This window comes from Achroia grisella, unplaced genomic scaffold (assembly GCF_030625045.1).
Source record: "Achroia grisella isolate CSIRO2021 unplaced genomic scaffold, CSIRO_AGI_Agris_v1 utg1724, whole genome shotgun sequence".
Lineage (NCBI taxonomy): Eukaryota > Metazoa > Arthropoda > Insecta > Lepidoptera > Pyralidae > Achroia > Achroia grisella.
This window is the reverse complement of record NW_026712673.1, coordinates 46,965-52,964: the sequence shown is the minus strand read 5'-3', so window position 1 is coordinate 52,964 and position 6,000 is coordinate 46,965.

The window sequence follows — 6,000 nt, the reverse complement described above, 5'->3', positions numbered from 1 at the left end:
ATATATAAATTTCAGCTTTATTAAAATGACGTAAGTTTATTTATAAAATAGTATAGTTTAGGGGGTCCGGCGGGGGTTGGAACCACACTAAGGGACTGGCAACGAGCAGAGCAAGTTATAATACTGTTACGAGCAATATGTGAAAAAATGGAGCATCTTAAAATAACGAATTTGATATGAAATTGTATACACCGTTGTTACCCAATATACGGTTTCAATGAGTCTGGTAGGATAAGGAACCAATAAAACTGTCTGGCAATTTAGGAAACTCAGTTTAATAGTTCTCTCAATAATATATATAAAGTTCAGCTTTATTAAAATAACGTAAATTTATTTATAAAATAGTATAGTTTAGGGGGGTCCGGCAGGGGGTTGGAACCACACTAAGGGTCTGGCAACGAGCAGAGCAAGTTATAATAGTGCTACGAACAATATATGAAAATATGGAGTTTCTTAAAATAACGAATTTGGTATGAAATTGTATACACCGTTGTTACCCAATATACGGTTTCAATGAGTCTGGTAGGATAAGGAACCAATAAAACTGTCTGGCAATTTAGGAAACTCAGTTTAATAGTTCTCTCAATAATATATATAAAGTTCAGCTTTATTAAAATGACGTAAGTTTATTTATAAAATAGTATAGTTTAGGGGGGTCCGGCGGGGGGTTGGAACCACACTAAGGGTCTGGCAACGAGCAGAGCAAGTTATAATACTGTTACGAACAATATATGAAAATATGGAGTTTCTTAAAATAACGAATTTGATATGAAATTTTTTACACCTTTGTTACCTGTTACCTGCCAAAGAAACCACGATCCAGGTTTCATGTTTGGGGATCGTTCTTACCTGTGTTGGGGACACACATACAACAACTTTCACGTTTACTAAAATGACGTATGTCTGGCAGTCGTGGGCTCTTGGGCTATTAGAAAGATTATGTGGGGCCGGACGGGGAGCGAATTATATAGACCTATACAGAAAAAAACAATAACTGGGTAACATCGATTTATAATACGATCGATTTGATCCAAGTAAGTAGGTACCTATTTATAAATTATACTTGCTATACCTATTGTGTCTCTAGCTTGTAGAAATAGTCGTATTAATAATCATTGTAGTAATATGTTTACGTATATACAATATCCGTGATTTATTATTTTAATGGATGATAATGGTGCACTACCTGCGCTGGCGTGGCACCGATGGAGTATGGTAGAATGAGCGGTGGGGTAGGATCGAGCTCAACTGTACAATATCTACAATCGATTTGAGAGTTGAAAATTTTATGTTTAATAGATCTTGTTATTGTTAGTCTACTCCTAAAATTTCAACTTGCGGAAAGTCATAGTTTTAGAGATATTAATTTTTGAAATTTTATTACGTGAAACTAGTTGGTAAACACTTTTGACATCCGCTCGGCGTTTCGTTATTTGTGTTAAACTTTTAAATAGTTTTTGAGTAATTTTTTCCTATTTTAATTTATTTTTTATTGTAATACACATCGTAATGTATATAAAAATACTTTGAAATATTTTTTATCACAATTTCGTTATGATATTAATTTTTGGTAAAGAACATTTTTCTTAAAAAAGGAGAATTAAAACGCAATAATAATGATGGCAACACTAACGATGCGACGCCATTTTGTTTTTATTATTCCATTATTCCAATTCAGCTAACAGAGGAGAGGGGAGAAAAGGGGGTACTCGGTGGGAATACCCCTCACACAGAAAACAAACTGTAGGTTAGGTTAGAGTTTAATGATCACCTGTCCGTCCCATCCTCAAAAGGTGGATGAATAGGAGATGGCCACTGACGTACCGCATGACGCAGATACTGTCCGGGCACGGATGCTTCGGGCGGTATCTGTGTCATGTGGCGAGGAAGGAGCCGACGACCGGCGGCCACGAGTGCGGAGGTGTGGAGGACACGGCGCAACACACGCTGGAAATATGTCCAACGTTCGAGAGTGAGCGCCGTGTCCTCACACGAATAGTGGGGGACGATCTCTCGCTGCCGAATTCGGAGGATGGTGAGTAGCGTGAGATCGTGGCTGGCGGTGAGCTCCTTCTGCGAGGAAGTCATCTCGCGGAAGGAGGCGACGGAAAGGGAACGGGAGTGGATTCGTCGCCGCAGAAGAGCCAGTCATAGAGGTGGGGGCGTACCCAACTCCGCCCCCCTCTATCCCCCACTGGGGCCGGGGTGACTACCTTCAGGGAGGCAGTCCCCAATCCAAAGACCCCGGAGGTGCGCGTGTACCCACACGCCTCCACAATGGAGTAGGGCGAAATAGGTCGCCCTAACCACATAACGAGATGGGGCCTGCCCTACAACATCTACAGGGCGGGCCGTCGCCGTCGGAGCTGGGGTGGAAATGCACATGCGAATCTGGCACCGGCATAGGCGCTCGTAGGTACACCGTGTGGTTTATGGTGAGTACAAATCTCACACACCGCACCACCCTCCCTCCGGCGGGGTGACGGTCTTTTGATGATTTTCCACACGTAAAAAAAAATTAGTTTAATGATCACACAAAAGAAAACTAGAGTGATGATCACTAATACACTCAGAATGATGAACCTGTCCAAAGGGGATTCCACCACAGCGGTAAGGGTATCACCACCCCCTCAACCCCTCGCACAGAAAACAAAACGTAGGTTAGGTTAGGTTAGAGTTTAATGATCACACAAAAAAAAAACTAGAGCGATGGCCACCAATGCAAAAAGCGTCCTATCCTAAAAATTTTCAAAAAAAATAAAAAAAACTATGACGAATCGCAACCCCCCCTTCAAGGGGGGGGTCCCTCCCCAAAGGGGATTCCCCACAGTAAGGGTATCCCCGCCCCTCCCAAAATTTATTAGATAGAAAGCAAAAAGCGTCCTAACCTAAAAAATCATAAAAAAACTATGAGGAATCGCAACGCCCCCTTCAAGGGGGGAGTCCCTACCACTCCTCCCCTCCCCCCCCCCCCCCCATCACCCTCCCACCGCCGAAATCGATTGTAGGTATTGTAAAGTCCTACCTCTAATGAACTTACTAAAAAAAATACGTAGTCAAGAGGTTGAGCTACCGACTATTATATTGCGGGGAAGTATGTCGCTAGTAGGGTTCATGATTTCTTGAGCTTTTCAATTTCTCGTGTCTCGAGTATTCTCGAGGTTAATTTGTTAAAACATTATACATATTATGAATAAGCAAATTTTATTTTTTTTTATATACAGAAATATTTTAGGTCTTTACATATGAAATTAGCGTTTTGTCGTACTGGCCACTTCGATCTCTTTGGTTAGGAATTCCAATTTCAAATTTATACGGCTATTCACTCATGCATTTGTTTTTCGAAAACCGTAACCCATTTGGCTTTTCCATCTTTGGTTTTTTATTTGGGTCACTCACTTTACAAAATGAAAAACTTAAAATATCGCGTCATTTACGAGTACGAGTTCCGCCGTGGTGCCAGTGCTGCAGAAACGGCTCGAAGGATTAATGATGTATGGCGGTGGTGTCGCAAAAGAAAACACAACGCATTTTTGATTCTAACGTTTTAGTTCTGGAAATTTCGACCTGCATAACAATTCCCGTGTAATGAAGATTTGAAGGCTGTTGTGAAAACGAATCCATCGCAAACCGCGTCCGAGTTAGCTGCAGGTTGCGTCATTAGTGACAAAACTGTTTTAATCCACTTGAAGCAAATTGGGAAGGTGAAAAAGCTTGAAAGGTGGGTAGGTCCCTCATGACCTCATGGCGTTACATTATGCAATCGGCATAATAATGAAGGGATTTTAAATTGAATCATTTACCTGTGATGAAAAGTGGATCTTGTATGAAATTGGAAACGCTCCTCGCAATGGCTGAACCCTGTCAAACCAACCAAATCCTGCTCCAAGCAAAAATTGACTCAAAAAAGTTACTTGCGAGCGTTTGGTGGAATAAATCCGGTGTTGTTCACTTCAGCTTGCTTAAATCTGGCCAGACGATAACGTCAGATGTGTATTATCAGAAATTGAGATGGAAAAGCTACCTGCTAAACAACCGAGGCTGGTCAACCGCCGTAAGCTGCTTCAGGACAACGCTAGATCACACACTGCACAACAGACAGTTACCAAATTAGAAGAGATTCAATTGTAATATTTAAGACATCCACCGTACTCCCCGGACCTTGCTCCAACAGATTACCATTTTTTTCGAAATTTGGATAACTGGGAAAAAATTCAAATCCGATGGGGCAGTCCAAAGTGCCTTCAAAGATTTTATTAATATGTCTAAATGTTCCCGTTAAAATTTTTTTTTAGTAAGGGGATCAATGAAATACCTATGAGATGGCAAAAGTGTAAATAGCAATGGTACATAGTTTGATGAAATAAACATGTTATATTTTGAAAAAAATTACAAAACGCCGATTTCATATGTTAGGACTTAATATTATTCAGACTTATATTTATAATTACAGCATTTTTGGCTGGTTATTTAGAAAAAAATCTACTTAAAACTTGTAAACAAAAATAGTTTCTATAAAATAAAATAAAATACATGAAAGATAACCATAATGACTTAAATTGTTGCGCCGCCACGCAACAAAACAAACAGCAATTTAATTTCTATATATGTATATGATAACCCTACGATTTCCCGGGAATAAACCCTAGTCGCTAGTTATAGTCGAATGTAAGGTACAGGAGTACTGTTTCTGTAGGCGGTATGTAACTTTTGTAGTCAATAATACTGGAACTGAAGTAAACTACGAGATAGCTTTATAAAAACTGCTTTATTTTCGATCCACCCACATAATAAGACATATTCAATAATATTCATGCAATATCTTTCCTTTAATAATAATAATGTTAGGTGTAACTTTCTCTGGTGGCGCCACCGTCGTGCGTCTATAAAGGCTGCGAAACCCGGTGTGCGGCCTCTTTTGGTCGACAGACGTGCTCTCGAACGAATCTCCGTATCATACCGTGTTTGCTTTATAAGTTCTTTTACTGATTTTGTTAAAATTAATTATACGATTTGTTATAAGTTTCTTTTATTTAATTAAATTTAGAGCATATTCCTAACATCAGAAGTGGGATTCGAGGCCATTTTTGGTCGCGAATAACATTTTTGACTAAGGATTGATTACATGTCGAGTAGAAAACGCCCATCGTTACGAGAGCACGCGTCTCCGTTCTCCACCTATCAAATATAGGTGAACTAGCAGCGTCAATGGACGCAAGTCTCAACAATTGGTGTCGCTGGAACAACGTGCGGTAACTCAGCGAAACAGGGGTTCGCATATAGCTGTCGACGCAGATGCTGACGACGTGCCTGCGCCGGCACCGGCCCCGCCGGCCGCCCGCGCAGACAGTCGGCGCGCCAGCCGGACCCGCCAACACGGCGCCAACGAGCGCACCTGGTGCGGTGGCGCGATCGGTTGCTACCTCAACAGACATTACGAAACGTCTTATCGACGCTTAAATGTCATGAATCTGGTGAGATCTTTCCATTTTTATATTTCATACTTTTAAGTATGCGCAACATTGACGAATAGTTGCGATGAAGTAGATCGTGGTCATTCAGTGAACCGACAGACGGTGTCAGTTTTGTCGTTTAAAGGTGAAGCAAGCGCGTTGTAACGTGAGTGTAGTGATATCATACTTGGTCATTTATGATAGCAAACTACCTACTAGTAGATTCTCAAATACGGTGCTATAGTTGCAATATAGTCGGGTATAGAAGTAAATTTAGTTCTTTTGAAAAAAAAAAATAACCTACGGACAAAATCGTATATGCGTTTTGTAAGAAGATAGGTCATACTGAATACGTTTACTTTATAAAGAAATAATCTGAATTAGGCTAACGCAAATTTTCGCCGTGACTTGGACTAATGATAATGCACATCGCGACGAAATTACCGCCGTAATATGCGGGGTACCCACAGATGTTTAGTACGATAGTAGTTCAAATTCTTTTAAATCAAATGATCGTTTTCGTGTTGTAAGGTGCACATATTATGCT